We start from the raw sequence: 27,659 nt of genomic DNA on the forward strand, positions 1-27,659 counted from the left end.
ATAAACTATTATTATAAGTGAAAGCGTTTGGTTTATACATATCTGATCTGAAGCCTGTAAGAGCTCTACCAAACCCAAACTAGGTTGCTGTTTTGACTTTAGCTGGACACTTCAAAAATATGTAGATATACATATTTTATTGTTCACAGGCTCCTTTCTGTTGCAATGGATTTGTTCATCAGAATACAAGCTTTTTTTTTTTTTTTTTTTTTTTTTTTTTTGAGACAGAGTCTCACTCTGTCACCAGACTGGAGTGCAGTGGCGCGATCTCGGCTCACTGCAATCTCCGCCTCGCCAGTTCAAGCAATTCTCTTGCCTCAGCCGCCCGAGTAGCTGGGATTACAGGCGCCCACCACCATGCCCGGCTAATTTTTTTGTATTTTTAGTAGAGACGGGGTTTCACCGTGTTAGCCAGGATGGTCTCGATCTTCTGACCTCGGGATCCACCCGCCTCGGCCTCCCACAGTGCTGGGATTACAGGCGTGAGCCCCCACGCCTGGCCAGACTACAAGCTTTAAGTGCAAATCCATGACAGTATGTTTTAGAACAGAGTTTTGACCATTTATCAAAAAAACACACTAAAACTTAAAAGAAAAAAATTAGTATTATCATAAGTCAAATATTAATGCTTTATCAGAAAGCTAAATCTAAGTTAAAACTACCTGGCCTCCAAATATGGCATACTATTAATAATTCAATTAAGCACTCCTTTTTTCCTTTTTCTTTTTTTGAGAGAGTCTTGCTGTCATCTAGGCTGGAGTGCAATGGCACTATCAGAGTTCACAAAGCCTCTATCTCCTAGGCTCAATCAATCCTCCCTATAAGCCTCCCAAGTAGCTACGACTACAGGTGTGCACTACCACAGCTAGCTAATTTTTGTTTTGGTTGTTGTTGCTATTTTGTAGAGACAGTATCTTGCTATGTTGCCCAGGCCAGTCTTAAACTCCTAGCCTCAAATTATCCTCCTGCCTCAGCCTCCCAAACTGTTAAGCATTATTTTGTAATACTCCTAAAATTTAGATTTTTATTATAGTCTCCATTTTTTTTAAATACACCATTCTAGAGAACTACCCAAACAATCTAGACTGTGTTTATCACGCAAGCTACAGTGTAGTTAATCAAAAGGTATTAGTGGATGTATCCATACAACAAGGAAATATTTATTATATTGAGGCACAGACATGAGAAAACAATCAATGGAATTTCTAATGGTAAATAAGCCAAGACTAGCAGCTAAATGCTAGGCCCACCAGGCATGATGAGTAAGCTGAGTATATTCCATGTATAGTACAAGTTTCCAATAATTTGAAGCAATAGGTTTGTTTCATAACACATCACTTACAGATTCTAAGCACTGTAATACTTAGCAAGTATTTATTTAGCATTTATAAATGCTATTTCTGATTAGCCACTTTTGGCCAAGAGTATGTGTTCTGGGATGAGAAAAACAATGAATGCCTAAAAGCTCCTGTTCATCACTGTTCTTCATCTCCCATGAAACATTTAAGTGTGTAGGAGATTTAGTCATCATATCAATACCAGGGAATACTGAATTAAAACCTAGAAGCGGCCAGGCGAGGTGGTTCATGCCTGTAATTCCAGCACTTTGGGAGGCCGAGGAGGGTGGATCTGAGGTCAGGAGTTTGAGATCAGCCTGGCCAACACGGTGAAACTCCGTCTCTACTAAAAATTTAAAAATTAGCCGGGCATGGTGGTGGACGTCTATAATCCCAGCTACTCGGGAGGTTGAGAAAGGAGAATCACTTGAACCCAGGAGATGGAGGTTGCAGTGGGCCGAGAGTGCACCACTGTACTCCAGCCTGGGCAACAAGAGCAAAACTCCATCTCAAAAACAAAACAAAACAAAAACCTAGAAGCAACAGGCTATAGCGTAGGAGAACTTACTTAGGTGCTGTGAGATAAAACATAGGGCCAGCACTTACAAGATCCTGAGAGTGACTGCCTCCTTAAATTTTAAGTCCTACGTGCCTCCTTGACTCACTCTGGCCTTAGGTAGAGCCAGGGATGCTATTAAACATTCTACAATGCATAGGACAGTCTCCCACAACAAAAAAGTATCTGGCTCAAAATGTCAATAATGTTAACATTTAGAAGCCCCAGTTTAAAAGAAAGAACTGAGTTAGAATTCCAGCTCCACAACTCATTGGCTAAATGAACTTCAGCAAATTATATAACCTCTCTGAGACAGTTTCCTCATGTATAAATTGGATATCATGCTTATACTGAAAGATTGCTAGGAGGAAAAACTGAGACAGAAGCCCTAGGCACAGAGTAGACACTCTACAAATGTTAGTTACCATTCTTCAGAGTAAAATCTCCATCACAGACAGAGCTCTGGCCCACTCGAAGATGTATTTTTAAATTATTATGGTACTATAATTATTTTCTTTATCTCCTATCAAAATTTAAGGAACTTGAAGATAAAGAGTCCTTACCTTATTGGACTTTGTAGCCTCAGCATCTAGCACAAATGGATGAATAAATTCTAAGCACCTACCCATTACAATAAGGTATACATTGCATTGCGCAAAATTGCCAAATACAAGAAAACATAATTCTTGCCCTGGAAAAATTCTGAAAAGAAGCCTAACAAGAAAACAAAACATACAGATAGATTTAACACACAGTAGGCACTCAAAAAAAGCTCATGGAATGACGGGTAAAATTCACGTAAATAGCTGAGGCCACGATTGAATACTATTGGAATGCAGATGAAATAGTATTAAAGATATTTAATCAGGGAAAAGGCATATTTTAAATCAACAAAATCCTATGTATATGCAGCTAGTATTTTCTAAAGGGAATGAAAGTACACTTCATGAACAAACATCAAAATGACAAGTGGTATCATTTGTCATTTCAGCAATATTTAGCTAAATTTCTTTTTTGTTTTTTTTTTGTTTTTGAGGCAGAGTTTCGCTCTTGTTGCCCAGGCTGGAGTGCAATGGAGCGATCTCGGCTTATCACAACCCCCGCTTCCCGGGTTCAAGCGATTCTCCTGCCTCAGCCTCCTGAGTAGCTGGGATTACAGGCATGTGCCACCATGCCCAGCTAATTTTTGTATTTTTAGTAGAGACGTGGTTTCCTTATGTTGGTTAGGCTGGTCTCGAACTCTTGACCTCAGGTGATCCGCCCGCCTTGGCCTCCCAAAGTGCTGGGATCACAGGCATTAGCCATAGTGCCCAGCCGCTAAATTTCTTAATTCAGGTGACGGCAGCACATTTTAACAGGTTCAAAGGGCATTTTAAGCAATTTTAAAAACCACATTAAATTTTAATGGGAGCTTATCAAATCCCTGACATCCACAATCCTATAAATCATCTGAGACAGAATAAGACCAAAAAGGCTGATGCCCAAATGTCTGTATACTTTGCTGAAAAGGCTGAGCTCAAGCATACCCAAAGTGTGTTAGAAGCAACTTTTAAAATGCACAAATGTAACAATTATTTTTAAACCAACAATTTTAGAAAAATAGCAGTTCCTATCTAAAGCTTTTGTAAATATAAGACACTGGCTTTGCAAATGTCAGCGGAGTTTTAAGATCTCTTTCTAAAGCAATAGTCTCTCTGTTTTGCTTGGTATCTTAATATGCCTTTAGTTTCAAAACTTAATTTGCCAACACTATTCCTCTCAAAACCTCAGGAATTCCATTACTAGTTTTAAACTAAATTAAAGGAAAATAGACGCATTCAACCCATGGCAGAAGTATGCACAAAGTGTTTGTTGATGCTCATAAATAGACTGAGAAATTTAGACACACCTGAAGGACAATGGCTGTACAGTCAAGTCTGTTTTGCTCCACCATGGAACCAAATAGAGAATTATTGCTACCAAGTAAGACCAGCCCTAGATACCTCTAAACTAAGTGGACTGTAACAGACAGAACAGTATCTTTAAGTTAGAGCTTTTGTGTATGTTTTCACTTCAGGGAAGAATAGAGTATCCCTAAAAAAAATCCATATGGAGCCAAGCTATCCTGTCTCCCAAAACAATCCTTAAAGTGACTTCAACGGTAACCACTCACTTGCCCCCCCAAAATATATCAGGTTTTTTAAAAAAGGAATAAACTATGCTTAACATACAGATGGTTCTTTGTCTTATCCCTAGCAATCTTCTTTTCCATTCCATTTCCCTTTTCTCAGATTCCATAAATCTTCCTGACAATTACAGCCATTTCCACTTTTCATCCCTCTCCATCATCTCCTTAAAGAGCTAATTCATCTTAACTCACCTGAATCACAGGTATCAAGATCCCCTGGGTGGAACTAGTACCATATTTTCCCATTTCCCTGTTACTCCATTTTATATGACTTAATGGAAATACAGATTCATAATTCCAAATTACTTTGTTTCTTTGTCTTGTTTTAAACTCTCCATTTCCTCTACCCCTAGCCTCTAGTCAAATTCTTTTTTAAACGCAATTCATTCACAAGATACAGGCTATCTACATAAAGTAAAATTACAGTGACTGCTAGTAATGAAAATAATACATTTTTTGATGAAGTAAACAAGTGAAAGCCAGTTGTCTGTACAAGAGTGATCAGTGCTTGCAACCACATAACAAAAATAGAAAAAATAAATCTAATTATAAACAGCATATAACCAAACTAGTAAGCATATTTTTTGCAGAGTACCTTATAAAACTAACATTCTATCTTTAGAAATGAATACACGAAGAAAAATTTGGAAATATTTATCAAAAATGCTATTGTATATCCACTGGCACAGAAATTCTACTTCTAATTTTAAAGTACTGATATATATTTGCATGGGCAAAATATGTATACAATATTCATGAAATCATTATTTTAAAAGCCAAACATAGCCCCAGCACTGTGGCTCACACCTGTAAACCCAGCAGTTGAGAGGACTGGTTGAGGCCAGGCACTTGAGACCAGCATGGACAACATAGTGAGTCCCCGTCTCTACAACAAAATTTTAAAAACTTAGCTGGAAATGGAAGTATGTACCTGTACACCTGTAGTCCTACCTACTTGGGAGGCTGAGTCAGAATGATCCCTTGAGCCCGGGAGTTCAAGACCGTGGTCAGCTATGACTGTGACACTGCACTTCAGCCTGGGTACCTGTCTGGAAGAAACACACCAAAGATAGGAAACAAACTTAATGTCCACCAAAAAGGGAATTTATAGTACATTCCGTTCGATGGATACTATGCAGCCATTAAAAAGCTATGTATGGGCCAGGCGTGGTAGCTCACGACTATTAATCTTAGCACTTTGAAAGGCCGAGGTGGGCAGATTGCTGGAGCTCAGGTGTTTGGGAGCAGCCTGGGCAACATGGCAAAACCTCGTCTTTATAAAAAATACAAAAAATTAGCCAGGCGGGTGGCTTGCGCCTGTGGTCCCAGCTACTTCAAGGGCTGAGATGGGAGGATCGCTTGAGTCCGGGAGGTCAAGGCTGCAATGAGCCAAGATTACGCTACTGCACTCCAGCCAGGGTGACAGAGCAAGAGACCCTGTCTCAAAAGAAAAAGAATGTGGTTATAAATGTAGGAAGAAAACGTGCTATAAACAGCAGCTGCCTCAGGGCATGGGACCTAGTAGACAGAAAGGTAGGAAAAAAGACTTGCTTTTCACAATAAGCCCTTTTGTATCTTTAAATTTTAGATCATGTACACATACCAAACTTTTGTTAAAATAATTTTTAAAACAGCAAAAGAATTTAGGACATTCTCTCAGATCTTCTAATCCATAAATAGTTCTACTCTTTTATCTCTAGGCACTTTTAATTTGGACTGAAAATCTAGGCTACTAGAGGTTACCAATAACCACAGGTAGAGGACTTATTTCTTTAGTGAAAAGTATAACCATGGCAACTTTGCATCAACCAAAACAAAATATAAGAAGTCAAGAAATAAAGAAAGTATCTTACCCAAAGCAATCTTTTTACAGAAATAACACTGAATACAATACAATTTTGTTAGCACTCTACAAACTGTGCTTCACCAAAAGAAAAAAACTATCTGGCTGAAATTTCTGGTTATGGTCTAGATCGCAAATGGCTATATGCACCAGAAATATTTTGTAAAGAACCTAAGAAGTGCCAAAATCATTTGAATCCAAAATGCAGTTAAAAACAAGAGAAGAGGGAGGACAAAAACTTAGGCAAAAGTTTCAAATGCCAAAAAAAAAAAAAAAAAAAAAAAAAAAAACCCACACATTTTTAAGGTATTTTTCTAATGGAATTTTTCTTTTTAGCTCTTAAATTCCAAATAAGCTGAACACTATAATCCCTCAATTAGTCATTAAAACTCAAGAAATGTAAAGAAACAATTCATCTTTTTCAAGCTAATTTTTAAATGTTGTTATTTAATATGATTTTTGTTTTTGCTATTAGATAAAGAACTATTAATTTGATAGCAGCTAATACTACTCAGGTCCCCTCTTCTTTCTCAGATTCAAACAATCTATTTGATTATAAAACTAGAAAGCAAATTCTTGAAATGGGGAAAATTCATAATGGTAACATTATAAAGAGTAGTGTATTTATTTTTTGTTAAAATCCTTTACTGGGTCTTTTGTTAACAAGATTATGACTTGGCCATCTGAACATACTGCTACATCAGTATGTTTTAGACTTGATGACCTATTTTTTTTTTAATCAAACTATATAGCTCAAAGGTTTGTTGTTAAAATCAATTGCAGTCTCTTGAGGTCTAGAATATACCTCAGCAAACAAAAGATGTTAGCTGGCATATCAAACAATCAGTATATTCCTTTGCCAGATTCAAACACTCAGGCTAATGACCCCCAAAAAAGCCAAAAAAAACCCCAAAAACTTCACAAAATGTACAGTTAAAGAAACAGGATGTAAAAAACACCTCAGAATTAATATGTGGTATTTACATATCTTGACAATTACAAAGAAAAAGGACAAGAATGTCACCAACCAATAATTTTTTTTTTTTTTTTGAGATGGAGTCTTGCTCTGTCACCCAGGCTGCAGTGCAGTGGCGTGGTCTCGGCTCACTGCAATTTCCGCCTCCTGGGTTCAAGCGATTCTCCTGCCTCAGCCTCCTGAGTAGCTGGGACTACAGGCATGCACCACCACACCCAGGCAATTTTTGTATTTTTAGTAGAGACGGGGTTTCACCATGTTGCCCAGACTGGTCTTGAACTCCTGAGCTCAAGCAATCCTCCCACCTCAGCCTCCAAAAGTGCTGGGATTATAGGCGGAAGCCACCTAACCAAGTCTTACAAGCTTAATTTTCATCTTGGAATGTACCCTCATTTTTCTTACACAGAGTTGGTGCAAAAAAAGAACCAAGGAGCAAAATGAAGCCAGTATCTAAGACGTGGGACAACTTACAGATCTCTACCCCAAACACTACGTGAAGACCACTCAAGATTACCTATTGACTGGGTAAATCAGATTCCCTAAAAGGCATCAAACACTGGCACAGAAGGTAAGAGTACATGCTGTATTTGAACCTATACACATCTAGGTAAAAATCCTGGGGCTCCATTATTATCACCTGCCTGACCTTGGGAAGGTTACTTAACTCTCTGAGGCCTCAGTTTTTTCATCTATAAAATGGAAAGAGGAATAATAATTCAGTAGAAACTCTTTTAACAGACTTCTACTGTGTCAGACTTACAAAAATAAAGCTCTCCAATCCCTCCATAAATCACTCCCTAATGCCCAACAGAGGCTCATCACCTACACCTAGTAGTCTTCTAAGCAGACCACTTTCTTAACATGTCCCTACCCTTCTGCACTTAATGCTTAATAAGAGCCAGCTGTCCGTTCCCAAACCAGTTTATGCCAACTGTACTTGTTATTGTAATTATGTAATTTAAGATCGTATGAACTGAATTATGAGGAAAAAGGTTGTTTCTGTGAAAATTATGTTGAAAAGTTCAAAAAGATTCAGAGGCTAGTATTTTTTAAAGTTATTATGGAATTAGGTGTATGTCAAAACAGCTTTAAATAGGAGGAAAAGCATGAAAATGTAGAAGGATTTTATATACAAGCATAACTCAAAGATATTGCGGGTTCTGCTCCAGACCACAGCAATAAAGCAAATTTTGCAATAAAGCAAGTCACAAAGTTTTTGGTTTCCCAGGGCAAACAGAAGTTATGTTTACACTGTACCGTAGTCTATTAAGTGTGCAACAGCATTATGTCTAAAAAAAACACACATACCTTAATTTTAAAATACTTTATTACTAAAAAATGCTAATGATCATCTGATCCTTCAGCAAGTGGTCATCTTTTTGCTAGTGTAGGGTTTGGTCTCAAGGTTACAGCTGCTGACTGATCAGAGTGGTGGTTGCTAAAGGGTGGGGCGGCTGCGGCAATTTCTTAAGGCAACAATCACTTGCCGCATCAAATGATTCTTCCTTTCACAAAAGATTTCTCTGTAGCATGTGGTGCTAATTTACTGCATTTTACCCACAGTAGAACTTCTTTCAAAATTGGAGTCATCAATCCTCTCAAACCCTGCCACTGCTTTATCAACTCAATTTATGTAATATTCTAAATCTTTTGTTATCATTTTAACAATGTTCCCAAAATCTTCATCAGGAGTAGATTCCATCTCAGAAACTATTCTTTGCTCATTCCTAAGAAGCAATTCCTTGTCCATTAAAGTTTGACCATGAGATTGCAGCAATTCAGTCACATCCTAAGGCTGTAGTTCTAATTCCAATCCTTTTGCAATGTTCACCATATATGCTATTACTTCCTCCACTGAAGTCTTCAATCTCTCAAAGAGATCTATGAGAGCTGGAATCAACTTCTTCCAAACTCCTGTTAATGTTGATATTTTTACCTCCTCCCATAAATCACAAGTGTTCTTAATGACATCTGGAATGGTGAATCCTTTCCAGAAGGTTTTCAATTTACTTTGCCGAGATCCATCAGAAGAATCACTACCTATGGCACCTATAGTATTACCAAATAGTATTTCTTAAACAATAAGACTTGAAAGTCAAAATTACTCCTCAATCTATGGGCAGCAGAATAGATGTGTTAGTAGGCATGAAAACAACATTAATCTTGTACATCCCTATCACAGCTCTTGAGTGACCAGGTACATTGTCAGTGAGTAGTAATATTTTGAAAAAAATCTTTTCTTCTGGGCAGTAGGTCTCAACAGTGGGCTTAAAATATTCAATAAACCATGCTGTAAAGAGATGTGCTGTTATCCAGACTTTGTTGTTCCATTTATAAAGAACAGAGTAGATTTACCATCATTCTTAAGGGGCCTTAAGACTTCTGGAATGGCAAATGTTAACTTCAAGTCACCAGCTGCATTGACCCCTAAGTAGAGAGTCAGCCTGTCCTTTGAAGCTTTCAAACCAAGCATAGATTTCTCTCTAGCTATGAAAGTCCTAGACGGCACCTTGCAATAGAAAGCTGTTTCACCTACAATAAAATTTGTTGTTCAGGGTAGCCACCTTCATGGATTATCTAAATTAGTTCTTCTGGTGAGGCATGTTGGCTCAGGCCTGTGGTTCTGGTGCATAAGGAGGCGAGGCCAGGAGTTCGAGACCAGGCTGGGCAACATATCATGCCCTCATCTATATAACAATAAAACATAATTCTAAGAAAAATGATAAAGAAGTTCTTCTAGGTAACTTGCTGCAGCTTCTACATCAGCATTTGCTACTTCACCTTGCACTTTTATGTTACACAGATGGCCCCTTCCCTAAACCTCATGAACCAACCTCTACTTGGCTTCAAACCTTTTTTCTGCAGCTTCCTCACCTCTCTCAACCCTCATACAATTGAACAGAATTAGGGTCTTGCTCTGGATTAGGCTTTGGCTTAAGGGAATGTTATGGCTGGTTTGATCTTCTATTCAGGACATTAAAACTTTCTCCATACCAGCAATAAGACTTTCGCTTTCTTATCATCTGGAAGTTCACTGGAGTAGCACTTTTCATTTCCTTCAAGAACTTTTCCTTTACATTTACAACCTAACTGGCACAAGAGGCTTCTCTTTCAACATGCCTTCCTCCCTAACTTGAATCACTTCTAGCTTTTGATTTAAAGTGAGAGATGTGTGACTCCTCCTTTCACTTGAACACTTAGAGGCCATCATAGGACTAACTGGCCTAATTTCAATATTTAGGGTCTCAGGAAATAGGGAACCCTGAGGAGCGGGAAAGAGATACAGAAACAACCATTCGGTGGAGCAGTCAGAACACACACATTTATTGATCAAGTTCACCATCCTATATGGGCACAGTTTGAGGTGCCCCAAAACAATTACAATAGTAACATCAAAGATCACCATAACAGATATAATAATGATAAAAAGTTTGAAATACTGTGAGAATTACCAAAATGTGACCCAGAGACATGAAGTAAGCACATGCTGGCTGGAAAAATGGCACTGATACAGAATTCTGAATACAGGGTTGCCACAAACCTTCAATCTGTTAAAAAAAAAATGCAATTATCTGCAAAACACAAAAAAATGAGGTATGCCTGTATTACACTGAAAGTGCCTTATGTTCTCTCTTCTCCATACAAAAGGGAATCTATTAGGATACTTAATGGATAATGCTGCATGGCTGTGGATTATGCCAAAAAAGGCAATTCAGAACTCTAATCAAAGGACCCATCCACAAACAAAAACCTTGACCCTATAGGGAAAAAGTGAAGGAATGTATATTCTAGTTAAAATAAAAAAATGTTATTTTTTATGATTCCTTGTAACCAACATTTTCAAATACCTACTCAATATATCACATAGAGGATCTTTATATGTAGCTACCTCAAAATTTACAGAATTACTGTGAAGACTGAAAAAAATGCACTTAAGTACAGTGTCTGAATCTTAGTAAGTATTCAATTAAAACCTGTTTAAGTCAGGTATGGTGGCTCATGCCTGTAATCCCAGCAATTTGGGAGGCCGAGGTGGGCAGATCACCCAAGGTCAGGAGCTCTAGACCAGCCTGGCCAACATGGTGAAACCTCATCTCTACTAAAATACAAAAATTAGCCAGGCATGAAGGCGGGAGCCTGTAATCCCAGCTACTCAGGAGGCTGAGGCAGGAAAATCGCCTGAACTTCGGAGGTGGAGGTTGCAGTGAGACGAGATTGCACCACTGCACTCCAGCCCGGGTGACAAGAGCAAGACTCCATCTCTAAATAAATAAATAAGTAGGCCAGGCACGGTGGCTCACGCCTGTAATCCCAGCACTTTGGGAGGCCGAGGCAGGCAGATCACGAGGTCAGGAGATCGAGACCATCCTGGCTAACACGGTGAAACCCCATCTCTACTAAAAATACAAAAAATTAGCTGGGCGTGGTGTCGGACGCCTGTAGTCCCAGCTACTCAGGAGGCTGAGGCAGGAGAATGGCATGAACCCGGGCGGCGGAGCTTGCAGTGAGCGGAGATGGCGCCACTGCACTCCAGCCTGGGGGACAGAGCGAGACTCCGTCTCAAAAATAAATAAATAAATAAAATAAATTTAAAAAATAAATTAAAAACCTTCTGTTTTACTTTAAGAGTTTTGGGGGGTGAGTGTGTGTGTGTGTGTGTGTGTGTGTGTGTTTTAAGATGAGGTCTTACTATGTTGCCCAGGCTAGTGTTGAACTCCTGGGTTCAAGTGATCCTTCCACCTCCGCCTCTCAAGTAGCTGGGACCACAGGTGCATGTCACCATGCCTGGCAGGTTTTGATGTCTTCTGTTGTTACCATAATGATCTGCTGCTCTAACAACATAGTACTGCTGTCTCCCAAAATATACAGAAAAGTAAAAGATGCACAATTTTCTTGTTGTTTTGTTATTTTTGTATTCATATGTTACACATACAGACTTCAGACATTATTAGCCATATAAATTCCTAAACAGCCATCAAAAAAAGTCAAGGCCAATACTCCTGAGAGCTCCAGGAGACTGTAGTCTCCCAGGGCTATACTTAACTATAAAGATAAGATTACAGTAATGTATTAACATGTCAGCACTACTAGGCACTTGAAAGTGACAACATAGGAAAAATGAATGAGGTGCTGGCGTGGTACCAGTGGAGGGAGCAGCAGCTCTTTGAACAGGCAGCAGACAGGAAGAAAGGTCGAGAATCCAAATTGAGGAGAGTAACTAGGAGATAATGATAAAGACCAAAGAGAAGCAATGTAGAAACTGGCAATCATTTTGTAGGTAAACCTGTAAGCTAAAGAGAAGGATGTGGTGATTCAACTCAGAACTGTGGAACACTGGCACAGATATTAAAAAGCTTTTCCAGGCCGGGTGCAGTGGCTCACACTTGTAATCCCAGCACTCTGGGAGGCCGAGGTGAGCAGATCACAACGTCAGGAGATCGAGACCATCCTGGCTAACATGGTGAAACCCCATCTCTACTAAAAATACAAAAAATTAGCCGGGCGTGGTGGCGGGCGCCTGTAGTTCCAGTTACTCAGGAGGCTGAGGCAGGAGAATGGCGTGAACCCGGGAGGCAGAGGTTGCAGTGAGCCGAGATCGCACCACTGCACTCTAGCCTAGGCGACAAAGCGAGACTCTGTACACACACAAAAAAAAGCTTTTCCAATTAATTAAAAGTAATATCACATTTTTTAAAGTTCACGTCTTATGACATTATAATCAATTTTACTCTTCATGAAAAAACTGTTACATAAAGAAATGCACTCTAAAACCACAACAGTGAAGTACCTTTCTCACCTAGTAAGTTGGGGGAAGCGGAAAGCAGCACTAATACCCAATCTAAAAGAATACAGTGAAACAGTACTAATAATACTATCCTTTTGAGAAGCAATTTAACCACATTTCAAGACTAAAAAACTCTCATATCCTTTGACTCAAAAATCATACCTGGGAATCTACCTCAAGGAAATAACTAGAAATATGAAGAAATCCATATACTCAAAGGTGTTTTCTGCAATATTTCTCTTTTTAAGCTTAATTTTTTTTTATATTTTGCAACATTTCTTATGATAGCAAAAACTAAATATGATGGATGGTGACACAGAAAATACTTAATATAAAGTTTGTAAAAAGCAGCAAACAAAATTGAGCATATAAATGATGTAAGATGTACATGGAAAAGGCTATAAAAAACTCCAAAATTGACTGTATTAGTGATAGAATTAAGATTTTTTTCTATTTTTGTAAACTTTCTGAGATTTCACTTTTTGAATTAAAACAAATTACATTTTTAAAACATGAATCTCCAAAGATTACATACTACATGACTTCATGCAACATTCTCAAAATGACAAAACTAGTGGTTGGGGGGCACGGGGCATTGTAACTACAAAGAGGCAGCACTAAGGAGTTCTTTCATGGTGATAGAACAATTCTGTATCTTGATTGTGGTATTGTTTCCACAAAACTACACATGGGATAAAATTACACAGCACTATATATACACATGCATGCACAAGGAAGTCCAGGCTTGAAAAATGGTGAAATTTGTATACCATATGTTGTCTCATTAACAGTAATGTATTGATGTCAATTTTTTTATGTTCATAAATGACATCTATATAAGATGTTTTCACTGGGAAAACCAAGTGAAGGTATGCAGGACTATTATTTTCCAACTTCCTGTGAGTCTACTTCAAAATAAAATCTTAAAATAATACATGCACTAGCATGTATAATATTAAACTTTTCTGAGAGTGGGAGACGTGGGAATGTAAAATGAGCCCTGTAACATGTAGCTTTCAAGGCACTAACCTACTATTCACAAAACTCCATAGAAGGCAAATGGCAGTCTTTAGATTGAATGTAATTTACTTAAGTCAGGTTTTAATAAAAGGCTTCACTTTAAATGAAAATATCAGTCAATTTTCAGAACATGCTTAACTGAATAGTTTTGAACCTCAAAGCCTATACTTACATAATTTATTAAGCAAGAGCCCTCGGAACTTTCTTCCTTGCCAGAAAACAGTTTCAACAGATATAAATGATATTTTCTTACATACATTCACTTTAAATATATAAATGACTACTACACACAAAGGATATAAAAGCTTATTACCTCTGGACTGTGCTCCATGACAGCAATCACATCTGTCTTAATTAAACATTTTAACACAATGCCTAATATGGTAGGCTCCCAATAACTATCTATTGACTCGGTCGGTCAGTGGATGAATTCACGTTTTAACAAGGTTCAATGCCCAAGTCTCTCCAGCTTTAACTGGGAATGGGAGGTAGAGGGTTAGAGGGAAAAAGGCCCAGCTTCTACCAATTTACCAGATCAAAGGATTATATTAACCAACACTCCCGTAATATCAACGTAAAAGTTTACCTTAGGAAAACCTTAAGTCACCTCCTCTAATCACTCATATCTTAAAGGATTGTTTAATAAAAAGAAATGATCTGGTATCAAAAAATCTGCCTCACTAATCTTTGTCACCTAATGCTTTAGAATTTTCTTTGCTATGTGCAACTCTATCGACTTTTTGATCTGACAAATCTTAGCTAGAGTTATGCAAAGTATCAAAAACCTCTTCTACACAAGCCTTAAACTCTCAACAATTATACATATACAATTATATCTACTTATACATTATACACATACATACAGAAAGCACTATACAAATATAAGGTATATTATTACTACACTTAGTTTTCATTAAGGAAAAAAAACCATAAAACACTAAGGTATCTCTACGCAGACTGCTTGTTACAAGGAAAAATAGTAACTATAGAGTAGAAGAACCAGATTACATCTTGACGGAAGTTAAAATCACTAATGAGGGGCAAGTGGGCATTATATATCTCCAGATGTGATAATCTGAGAGGAAAACATCACTTTTGTAACATTCTGACTAAAGATAACCTGACTACAATCAAAAAGCGAAACAGATCAAATCAGACAAGCCCAAGTTGAAAAATTTTCCATAAAATAAATGACCTATACCCTTCAATCGCATGAAAGACAAAGAACTGCTGAGGAACTCTCCCCAAATTAAAAGAGACTAAAATACAATATGTGATCAAATTATCAAATGGGAATGTAAAGTGTAAAGTACTGTATCAACGTTAAATTTCTCGGGCCAGGTTTGGTGGCTTATGCCTGTAATTCCAGCACTTTGGGAGGCCGAGACAGGATAGCTTGAGCCCAAGAGTTTCAGACCAGCCTGGTCAACATAGTGAGACATAGTCTCTACAAAAATCTTAAAAAAAAAAAAAACTTAGCTGGGCATGGTTGGGCCTGCCTGTAGTTCCAGCTACGAGAGAGGCATGAGTATCTCTTGAGCCTAGGAGTTCAAGGTTGTAGTGAGTTGTGATTGTGCCACTGCACTACAGCCTGGACAACAGGGAGAGACCTTATCTCAAAAAAAAAAAAATTCTGGAATTTGGACTTTCATAATGGTACTGTGATTATCTTAAGAGAATACCCTTATTCTTAGGAAATACACCCTGAGGTAAAAGGCATACAACCTACTCTTCAATGGTTCACAAAAAAATAAATGTGTGTATGCAGAAAGAAAAATATGGCAAAATATTAAAAATTAGTGAATATGGATAAAGGGTATACAGAGGTCTACTGCACTATTCTTGCAACTTTCCTGTAAGTTTGAAATTATTTCAAAACAAAAAGTTTAAGAAAATAGGACACTATTCTCCAGGCGTTTACTTATAAGCTCTAAGGAATAAAATTTTTAAGTACTACTAAAAATCACTCTGCAAAACTAATATAAAGTTACAAGAACTTCACAGTCAAAAATTACAAGACAAGAAGGTGTGGCACCATAAGCAACAGCCAGCAGAAACAAACAGCAGAATCATGTCTGCAAAGACTTCAGATACTGGATTATCAGGCACAAAATGTAAAATAAGTATATTTAATAGATTTTTAAGAAATAAATCTTGAGAATATAACCAAGAAAAGGAATAAGACTACCCAAAAAAAGGATGATAGTCTTAAGAAGGAACTGAATAAAATGTCTAGAAACAAAAATATATAGTAAATGAAATTTTTAAAAACAATAGCCAGGTGCAGTGGCACGTGCCTGTGCTCCCAGATACTTGGGAAGCTGAGACAGGAAGATGGCTTGAGTTCAGAAATTTGAGGTTGTAGTGTGCTATGATCGCCCCTATGAAGAGTCACTGCACTCCAGCCTGGGCAATATAGCAAGACCCCATCTCTAACATAAATTTGTAAAACTCAAAGAACATGCTATAACATAGACTAACCTAGAAAACATGCTAAGTAAAATAAATCAGATACAAAAAGACAAATATTTTATGATTCCACTTACATGAAGTACCTAGAATAGTCAAATTTGTAGAGGCAGAAACTCAAATAGTGGCTGCCAGGAGTTAGAGAAAAGAGGAAATAAGGAATTACTGTCTAATGGGTACAAGTTTTGGTTCATGATGATGAAAAAGTTCTGGAGATCAGTAGTGGTGACAGATGCACAATGATGTGAATGCATTTAATGCCACCAAACTGTGCACTTAAAAATGGTTAAATGGTAAATTCTATGTTATGTGTATTTAACCAAAATGAAAAAAATGGGTATGATAGTTAAATAAAAAGTTTTTAAATTCAATAAACTGGTTGAACACAGCTGGAGAAGTAGCTAACTTCAAGAAAAGTATCCAGAACACAATACAATACACAAAGATAATGAAATGGACAATATAAAAGACAGGTTAAGAGACACGGAGGTAGAGTAAGAAGATCTAACATACTTCAAACACAAGTTCCAAACAGAAAATATGGAAGACAAAATTTAAGAAAAAGGCCAAAAATTCTCCAAAATTGTTGAAAGACACTAATCTTCAGATTCGAAAACCTAGTTAATACCAAGCATGATAAATAAAAAGAAATCAACTTCCAAACATAAAAATGAAAATGCAGATCACCAAGGACAAAGAAGCAGTTCTAAAACTAGCCATAAAGAAACAACAGATCAGGCCGGGCACAGTGGCTCGCACCTGTAATCCCAGCACTTTGGGAGGCTGAGGCAGGCGGATCATGAGGTCAGGAGAGGGAGACCATCCTAGCCAACACAGTGAAACCCCATCTCTACTAAAAATACAAAAATTAGCCAGGTGTGGTGGCACACTCCTGTAATCCCAGCTACTCAGGAGACTGAGGCAGAAGAATTGCTTGAACCCGGGAGGCAGAGGCTGCAGTGAGCTGAGATCACGCCACTGCACTCCAGCCTGGCAACAGAGTAAGACTGGTCTCAAAAAAAAACAAAAACAAACAGAAAGAAACAACAGATTAACTGTAAAGGACTGTCAATCACACTGTGTATTTTTCAACAGCAATAAAAGCCAGAAGAGAACGAAATAAAATCTATAACGAACAAAGAAAAAACAACTGCCAATCTAGAACATATATTCGGGAAAACCAGTTTCAGGAATGAGACTAAGAAAAAGCCATTTTCCAACAAGTAAAAAGTTTTCCAACACACCCTCCCTAGTGAAAATTCTAAAAGATGTACTTCACACAAAGAAAAATGGTCCTAGATCAGAGGTCTCAGATGCAAATGAGAATAAGCAGACATCTGTAAATACAGTGCACAGGCAAATCAAAGTAACAGTGTTTAAAACAAAAGTATCTCATTTGTTGGAGGTCAGGGAGAACTAAAATAAAGCTACACAGAGTTTAACTTCCAAACTTCAAGACAGAGGGAAACGTTAAAAAAAAAAAAAAAAAAGACATTCATATAAAATTAAAACGAAAAGCAAGGTAATGATTAATATAAAATTCAGATGGCAGTTAAAGAGTGTGTCAGAGATCACAGGTAGTGAGAAACATGAAGGGCCATCAAAGGTGCTGGCAGTGTTCTGTTTTTTAAAGTGGTTGGTCATACATGGTAGTTTATTATATAATTCTTTACACACACAAACACACACACACACAGACACACACACACACACACACGATGTATGTCTTTGTAAGAATAAAATTCTGAAAATCAATATAGAAGAAAAAAATTCAAAAATCTATGGCTCCTCCCCAAAAATTTAGAATACTTCACAAACACTGGTCTTCAAAATTCAAACAAAAAGATGAATTATTTCATTCCACAAATACTTACTGAGTGCCTAATCTGCCTACATGTGAGGTAAGAGGTGGGATGAAGATGTCTGATCTCTCTTCTGTCTCGTTTTCCTAACCTTATAGAGCTGCACTAATACAGCAGCCACTAGCCACATGTGGGTATTCATATTTAAATTAATTAAAATTAAATTCAATTAAAAATTTAGTTCTCCTATAACACTGGATATATTTTAAGTGCTTAGAAGCTATATATGGGCCACCATGTTGAACAGCATAGACACAGAACATTTCCATCATTTCAGAAAGCTCTTAGATAGTACTACCATATTTTATTATAATGATAGAAATACATTGATAATTTTAAAATCTTAAATAGAAAAAAAATTTTAACGGATTAAATTCCCCTTGAAAGTCATTTTATTTCTATGAAACTACAGCTTCTTAGTAGTATTTAAAACAGCTTGCTATTTATTAAAAATACATAGGAAGTATCAGAAATTGTTTACGATCTCCTATGTTCCAACAAAAACCATCAGACACAGGGTTTAAAAATAAATAGCCGGGCGCGGTGGCTCACGCCTGTAATCCCAGCACTTTGGGAGGCCGAGGCGGGCAGATCACAAGGTCAGGAGATCAAGACCATCCTGGCTAACATGGTGAAACCCCGTCTCTACTAAAAAATAGAAAAAATTAGCCAGGCATGGTGGTGGGCGCCTGTAGTCCCAGCTACTCGGGAGGCTGAGGCAGGAGAATGGTGTGAACCCAGGAGGCGGAGCTTGCAGTGAGCCAAGATCATGCCACTGCACTCCAGCCTGGGCAACAGAGCGAGACTCTGTCTCAAAAAAAATAAATAAATAAATAAATAAATGAGCTACTATTAAGTAGTTAAGCACAGTACTACTAACCAGTGATAAAGCCATGTCACAGGGATATAAAAAGCCACAGGATGAACACTGCACTCTCTCTTAGGAGCATCAGTTTTAGTTAAGAGTATTTTAAAATACTGTCAACACGCATGTAAGATAGCAAAATGCAACATTTATATAAACTTTAAAATATAAAACCCTACAGGCATCAAAAACTTCAATTTATAGCAGGCACACTTTGGGCTGCATTCCTAGACTTCTGAGGGTACTATTCATCCACATTTCTGCCATTGGGAGTACTTTAAGAGAAAAATTAAAGCACTGTTAAAATAAATGAATTAAACATTTTTTATTTACCAGAAACAATGATATACAACATAACTCTATAAACCCATATCATTTTAATATCTAAAGCAGCAAACCCACAGTTTTCTTTAAAATTAACAGAGGGTCCAAGCCATTTCAACTTAACCTGAACATTTTGCTTTAGGCATTCTAATAGAATTTAAATATTTCTATAGCATTCCCAACTTTTAAAATTACCCAACCAAAAACACTCAAAAGAAACAAATGTTAAGCCTTAATTTAACAGTCACCTAGGCTAGGTTTGCACCTTAAGTTCCCCACCCCCACATCCCCCCATCCCCCCCACACACCGCCGCCTGCCCACCCAAGTGAACCAGGGAGTCAATAAGGTCCTCATCTAGACAACTGATGCAATTTCAATAAGCACTTATGTTCATAATTGGCTTGTGTCCCCAGAAGGACTTCTGTGACTCCACTTACATAACCCATTACGCACAGTGCTGCACTATTCTTTCTCTAGAAAGCATTTTGAATACTGATATTTGTACAAGGTTTACTTGCTATATTAATAAAAAGGCTTTTCTTGCTCTATCTTTCCTGCAGAAGAAGTGAAATGGAAAGCCAATTTCTGCTGCTTCACTATGTCAAAGGCGAGTTATTTATCTTGTTGGCTAATCAACAGAGTAATAACTTAAAGCAGCACCCCCAGGCAGCGCCCACAGTTCAACAGTTTTCTCCGGAGGCTCTGGTTGAGAAACACAGTCTTAAACAAGTAATTTAGAGCCACTTGTGTGAACTCAACTGAAAACAGTCTGAACTGCTCCTTGAAATGTGTTATAAGTATTGACTGTGAATCTTGACAAAATTAAATTCAATGGTGGCGAGAATCACAATACAACCTCTGTAGGCTAACATAAGAGCAGAATGTACCCCAAACCTTCTTTAATATGCATAAATATGTGGATGAATAGTCTCCTCCAATCCCTCAGATTCCATTTAAGCCAAGATTTTCGGATTTCACAGAACCATAATCCTTAAAAAGGGGCACGAGGAAGGAGAGGGTGACCAGCATAGGGCTGCCAACTTTTATTCTGCCAAAGACATTTAAAAAACAAAAACAAAAACTACCGATTACCCATCACCACTATTTCATAAAAGAACTAAGCGACCATCAAAAATGGTAAAAGATAATTTTAGAAAAAAAAATCAATAGACTTAGCTTTAAAGAAGCCAACTACATTCTCCTTTCACTCAAAGGAAAACTCTATCATGAACTGACACTACTCCACAGTCCAGCACTTCGGGAGCCACAAGTTTAAGTGGCTAGCTCCCATTGAGAAAAGGAAAGTGATGATAGGTAATGCCCAAACCAAATATTAACCTATTCAATAATGAGGAAATGTAAGCTTGGAGAAGTTTAGGGACTCTCCCAAGGTGGAACACCAAGGATTTTGACACGGGTCTACCTAATTCTAGAGTCAGAGGTCCCAGCCATTATCCTAAGTTTCCTCTAATATTCTTCCAATGGTATAACAATCCACCCTCATCTAGTCACCTTTGTGACCAATGACAACCAAGGAATTTCCAAGACAGCTGGAGGGAGTGAGGGGTGTACTCCCTGGCCATCATTTAGACTGAAGCTAAATGGAACTCCTGACCTTTGCCTCATTAATACCAGGCTTACTGAAACTAAGCCAAACAGCCCAGACAAAGCACACACAAAACCCCCTGCCTCCAACAACATTGACACAGGACTCTTTCGACATTCCCAAGTGCCTGTGATATAGTGGAAAACATATTCCTGAAAAACAAAAGGAATGTATTAATTTTCACGAAGGAAATAAACACTTCCATGGTAACTCAGTCTAAAAATAATAAACTTGCCCTCAAAAAGTTACAACTCTAAGCCTCATTCTGCAAACTATTATAATCTTTTACACATTAATACTCGAGTTCCCCCTATTTAAATACCTAAACAGAAAGCCACATGAAATTCTATAAATTTACAGTTCTTAAACAGTTTCCAAAATAAAATATGTAACTTTCATATGTGTTATCATATAATGGATAAAAGTATCCTATTCTATCCCTCTAATATAATCCAAACATTATAAGCCAAAACTAATCATGTTAATCAAAAGAACTTATAGAGTTGGAAGAAAAATATGTAATTAAATGCCATTTTCTATAAAAAGCAATATTAACGGCCTTAATGAGATGTAAATATTATCTTTGAATATTCAGAGGTTCTTGATATTGAAACCAAAATCGATGTCATACACATAAATAAGTGAAATACTGTATCAGAGATTTGCTTCCAACTCCTCACATACCACTTGCCAAACGAATGTCCAAAAGAAACAACCTAATACAGCTTTTAAGTAACAAAATCTGACACTCTGGAAGAAATGAGTCTGAAGTAGTTTGTCCTCCCTGAAATAGGGTAATGATAGCATAGTATTCTTGCTACCAAGGGCAAGAAAACTGTATTTCCCAATTGGATTTTTAACCATCAGATTCTTTCTACTCCGTGTGAACCTACAGTGTGAAGAAGCAGTACACATACTATCAAATTCTTTACCCACTGCATAAAATAAATCACTTAGCATATTTCCTTCTGTTTTAAACAGATGCCATTTAAAACAGAAGTTTTTTTTTTCTTTCCCCTCTACATTCTCCCTTGGCACTTTCATCTTCTTACACAGATTCAACTAGTACACCTATTTGAATACTAAACCTATGTTTAATATATGCCTAGTCCTGACCTCTACCCTGAACCACAAATCCACATTTCCAAAAGCCTTTGGACATTTCCAGCATTTGGCAAGTACACAAAAAAGTCAACAAATCCAAAACTGATCTCATTACATACCTCCTTGCCCATATTTCTAGTAAGAGTACCACCCCACGGTCAACATCACCGACACTTAAAAAGTGTAATCTTCGGCCGGGCACGGTGGCTCACGCCTGTAATCCCAGCACTTTGGGAGGCTGAGGCAGGCGGATCACGAGGTCAACAAATCGAGACCATCCTGGCCAACGTGGTGAAACCCCGTCTCTACTAAAAATACAAAAAATTAGCTGGGCGTGGTGGCGAGCACCTGTAGTCCCAGCTATTCGGGAAGCTGAAGCAGGAGAATCACTTGAACCCAGGAGGCGGAGATTGCAGTGAGCCAAGATCACGCCACCGCACTCTAGCCTGGCAACAGAGCGAGACTCTGTCTCAAAAACAAAAGTGTAATCTTCACCTTCCCTCTCCTCCAAACCTGCTCCAAAAATCCCCTCCTCCTCGCCACCCACCTATGACATTGAGGTCCTGCAGCGCCTTCACTCTAATTCCGTTACCACTGCCCTTGCCCAGTATTTATACTATATTGAAAGTCAGCTTTCCACATCAAATCATTCTGCACACTACTCTATTAGACCTTGGTAACTTCTCATTACCTCCCAAATGTCGAACTTTTCTTCCCCAAATGTGGAACTTCTAAAAGCAGCACATAAACATGCTCCACAGTCCTGCCCCCACTTAAAATTCAAACATCATCTCTAATTCCCAAAAATGAACAGTATATTCCAGGTAATCTAGTCCACTAACTTTTCTCCAAGTACACAATGAACTTTCTCACCTCCACACTTCCGCTCACATCATTCTCTTTATTTGAAAGGCCTTCTTCATCCACCTACTCCCAATCCATAAATCTTTGTCTTAGAAAAGTCTTATTCTCTGTAACATTAAACTCAGGTTACCAGTTTATTGGGAAGCAACATGATGCAGTAGAAACACACAGGCTTTGGCACCAGACAGATATGGATTCAAATTGGGGCTGTTACATGCTAGCCACATAGCCCAGGCAAGTAACTTAACATATTTGAGCCTCACTGTCCTCATTATTAAGGTACTTACATATTGCTGTGAAGCTAAGAAAATGCTGTAAACAGCAACTAGCATTAAGTCTGTTCAGTAAATGCTCAATAAACAGTAGCTTCTGAGCTATCTCCACAAATTTCCATTACTTAAGCTAAAAATGAACCCTTTCTTCTTTTGTATAATTTACTCCAAACTTTACCTCAAACCATCCATAAGTATTTACAAATGTTTATGTTGTAAATGTTTACGCAAATCTTCTATCCCCTTCTAGATTTCAAATTCCTAAAAACCGAAAGTTTAATCTTTATATCCTAAAATGCCTAGTATAGAGCTTTTCATGAAGCACTCAACACCCATCGCCAACGTTGTCCCAATTAAAAAAAAAAATTGTTAGTATGCCTAAAGAATACAACTCAACTCTTCATGATTTCAGAAATGATTACGAAAACATGAAACTCACCTGTTACGGCTATACCTTTATTTGCTCCTTACATAGTTACCTAACATAGCTTGATGCATAGCAAATGCTCAGTGTTTGCTGAATTGACTTGTATAATATAAAAATACCATCAGTATCTGATTTTCCCCCATCACCTTTCTCTGCTCTTAAAACTCTTGAAATATTTCCCTTCAAAATACATTGTCATATCTGCAAATCTGTAACTACATCTAACTTAACTATTTTTCCAGATTCTCTCAATTCCAATATTCCAATCTTATGCTCTAAATAATTAAGTACTTCACATGTGGAAGAATCTACAGTTTCTATCTAAATTTAAAAGTTGTGCAAATATGCTGGGCATGGTGGCTCACAACTGTAATCCCAGCACTTTGGAAGGCCGAGATAGGAAGATCACTTGAGCCCAGGAGTTCAAGACCAGCCTGGGCAACATAGTGAAACCTCAGCTCTACAACAACAACAACAACAACAAAATTAGCCAGGTGTGGTGGTTGGTGCCTGTAGTCCTAGCCACTCAGGAGTCTGAGACAGAAGGATTGCTTGAGTCCAGGAGTTAGAGGCTGCAGTGAGCTATGATGGTGCCATTGTGCTGCAGCCTGGGCAGCAGAATGAGGCTGTCTCGAAAAGAAAGAAAAAAGAAAGGAAAAGGAAGAAAGGAAAAGGAAAAAGTAAAGTTGTGCAGCTAATCTCTCCACAATTTTTTTCCAAGGACTTTAAAAATCATCTACCCTTTGCCTGTGCAAAATCAACAACCTTGAAATAAATTTTCCTTTGCATAGGAAAGCTCACTGAACTTGTCACTTCAGTCTATTTTTCCTGATTCATGATACCACCTCCCCTTTCAGGGGTGGGAGGAAAGAGAATGACATAAGTACCCAAAAAACTACAGTATAAATCCTAATCTACACACAAGATGAGAGGTGCAGATAGTGTCACTGGTTTCAAGAAGGTGATTTGTGAATACTTTACGCTGCAAAAACAGCGGCCATCTGCTAATAGCAATAATCTGCAGTAACTGCATTCCCTTATAAAAAGTTTTTAAACCACCATTTATTGTGGAAAACCCATATTTCCTACAAACCTTTCAGCAGTAAAGTTTACTATCTAAAATCTGTTCACTAAACCTACCTACATCACTTTCTCTCCTAGGAAATCCTCAGTTTATCCGAGGTAAACACTTCATGGAATAAGTTTAAACAAAACATCTCTGCCCACCTGTGTGAAACTCTGCATTGCAGCAACAATTTTAACAGTGTAAGGAATCTCTCCAGAAAATCCAAGAACAATTTTTCTTAAGAAAAATGACAGTTCCAAATATGAAGGTAAACAAACTTTGGGAGAAAGGATATAATTGTCCAACTCTTTAAAATCAATTCGTACAGCCTCTGAATGAACTCATCATACAACTGTGACATCAGATAGCCAAAAGAATTAAGAGTGTAGATTAGAGAAAAGCATCTTTTTTTTTTAATATGTCTGCAAAAAAAGGCGGGCGGAGGGGGTGTCTAAACTACTGATTTTCCTTAAGCAAGTTTTTTTTTTTTTTTTTTTTTTTTTTAAGTTTACTTCAACAACCGCTTCAGTAAGCTTTCAAGTGAGTAAAGATGATACAGAGTATGCTGGTGCCACAGCGACCTAAGTATCCAGAGCCGGTTCCAAGCCCAGTCCAAATCGATACCGGACAACCCTGAAGCAAATCTGGATGAAAAGCTCTGCAAAAGATCCCTGGCATTTACAGGCAGCGCCCCACCCTGGAGTGAAAAGACGACACCCCTGGGACCCGGGTTAATTACTGAGCCCGGGACAGACCCAGAGGAGGCGAAAAGTCGGGAACTGGAACACATGATTGAGTCTGGTGTCCAGCTACTACCCCAGGCCGGACACAGAATACCAAACTGGGGAGCGGCGAGGTTTGGGGCAGCACACATGAGGGGGTCGGACGGACGGAGGCCCAGCCCATCCCCACTCCAAGTCCCAACAGCAACAACAGCTCTGGGAACCCCCTCCCTGGCTCCGCCCCGCCCACCCCATGGACCCACAGCCCGCTCTTCCCGTCCCGCTGGCCCGGAGAAGTACGCGGCGGTCGACAACCCCCTTCCCCGGACGCCGGCAGCCGAGCCCTCAGCCCGGATCCCGAAGCGGGCAGCGGGGGTACGAGAACGCCAGCCCTGACGCGGGCCCGCAGCCGTCCCAGTCAGTTTCCCTAGCCACTCACCGTCGGCCCAGGTGCTGAGAGGGAGCAGGGCGTGGGTCGGCGGGCGCGAACCCCCAGACTCCGACCCGCGCTGGAGCCCCTACTTGGAGCAGATCGAGTCTCAGCCGCTGTGCCTACAAGGCCTCTCTCCGGCCCGAATCCTGGAAAAGCACTTCCGGGGGAGCGGGGGAGGGAAGGGTTTTGGCACCGGAACTGCTCTCAGCCCGGAGCTGCCAGGGCCTCCAGGGCGGGGCGGGGCGGGGCTGGGCCTCTCCCGCCGGGCGCCCACAGATCAGCCTCCGGGCTCCTAACTAACCCTTTCCGCCCCGCGCCTCCTCGGTTCCCCGGCTACTGCTGCACCCTTTGCTTTAACTGCTGTTTGAGTTGTTTTACTCCAGTTAGCCACCTAATTTTACAAATAAGGAAACCGAGGCTCGGAGAATTTAGGTGCAACAATCCAGCGCATACACCCGGCCTCCCGACTTCCTTCAGTGTACTCTACGCTCCAATCTGCCTCCTTTAAAAAATAATGATAATACTTAACATTTATTGAACGCTTACTACGTGGTAGGCACTGTATTAAGTCCCTTCGGGTGCATTAACTATTTAATCATCCCCAAACTCCTTGGGGTTGGTGCTATTATCTACGTTTTGCAGGGGAGAAAAACGGTCAAAGATACCAAACCCAATCTCACAAATGTTGGTTGATTTTAATTCATGTGTGTATAAATCTCATCTACCCATAACAAGATTTTTAAATTATTTAAAGACAGGACTCAAACTATATTCCTATATTCTGTCATCACTGGTGACTTCAACAGAGGCTAGAGCTGGGGTTGGGGGGTTGGGGTGGGGATCTGGAATCTTTTTGCTTGTCTCCTTTTATTTACTTTTATTTTTTCACCCTGGCAAGTTATAAAATCATCTCTGTATTGTAGGAATCCAAAATGATAATGCATGATAAACATTTCAGAATGTCTGGCACTGGATAAAAGTCAACGATTCTTATACCTCATCAGCAATAGGCAATAGAAAAGATTAGTTAAGGAAATAAGAAAGAGCAGAGATTTTTACAAATGGAAAAATACAGGTGCTTGTGAAGCTCCGTGCAGTGATAGTATGAGGACCCACAGAGTTACACACCAGACAGGGAAAAGGGATGGAAAGGAGGAGGGGGTGGGATTCCTCAGCCACAAAATCAGAAAGGCACCAGATATGAGGCAGATTCTGTATCTGGGATGCAGAGAGAGAAAAAAAAGCCTCTTAGCATGCATACTATCTGCAAAACAAATGTACTAACATCTCTTGAAACTAGGGGGGCAAGACTTTTAAATTTTTCTACTGTGAAAGGCAGGGGAAATGAAAAAAGTTGAAAACCCATTATTACAAATTTAAGATGCAAACAATGCCACTGCTCTTGGCTTTATTTACAGGGCTGTCTTATTTATTTTATTTTTGTGATCGCAGAAGTGTTGGCAAATACTTCCGTAATACTCAAATTCAAGCAGCCTTTTGTGCCTCAGAGTGTGAAGAAGTAAAAAACAGCGTGGGTTGGCAGGACTCACCGACATCTCTTTTTACTCAAGGCCTAAAGGGATAGTGAGAGGAATCCTGAATCACAGATATTATCAGGCTCTGTGTGGGATGCAGAGGTGCTAGAGGTTAGTCATTTAATCTGGTCATCTAACTGGTAAATGGAGCCGCCTGGGTTTGAATTTGCAGACCATATTCTCAGATGCTTTTCACCACTGTCCCAGTGGTTCTCAAATTTGAGAGTGCATCAGAACCACCTGAAGGGCTTGTTAAAACAGATTGCTGGGCCCCACCCCTAGAAGTCCCCGGACTAAGCCTCTCAACATCATCTGTGAACTTGTTACAGATGCACGTTACTAGGTCCCGCCCCAGATCTTATGAATCAGAAGCTCTGGGGTGGGACCCAGCAATCTGTGTTTTAACAGGCCCTCCAGGAGATTCT

General features: G+C 39.0%; 1 protein-coding gene across 2 annotated transcripts in view; it reads right to left on the reverse strand.

Moving 5' to 3' along the window:
• The window catches only part of FRS2 (fibroblast growth factor receptor substrate 2), a 109,549-nt gene extending 83,688 nt beyond the window's left edge, over nucleotides 1-25,861 (reverse strand). Inside the window, exon 1 of one of the 2 annotated variants that reach the window (XM_030820001.1) lies at nucleotides 25,706-25,861. The gene's annotated coding sequence lies outside the window, so the exon portion shown is untranslated. The remainder of the gene's footprint in view (nucleotides 1-25,705) is intronic. The other variant, XM_030820002.1, reaches the window with a different exon arrangement.
• Nucleotides 25,862-27,659: the final 1,798 nt, after the last annotated feature.

Source organism: Nomascus leucogenys, chromosome 10, assembly GCF_006542625.1.
Source record: "Nomascus leucogenys isolate Asia chromosome 10, Asia_NLE_v1, whole genome shotgun sequence".
Lineage (NCBI taxonomy): Eukaryota > Metazoa > Chordata > Mammalia > Primates > Hylobatidae > Nomascus > Nomascus leucogenys.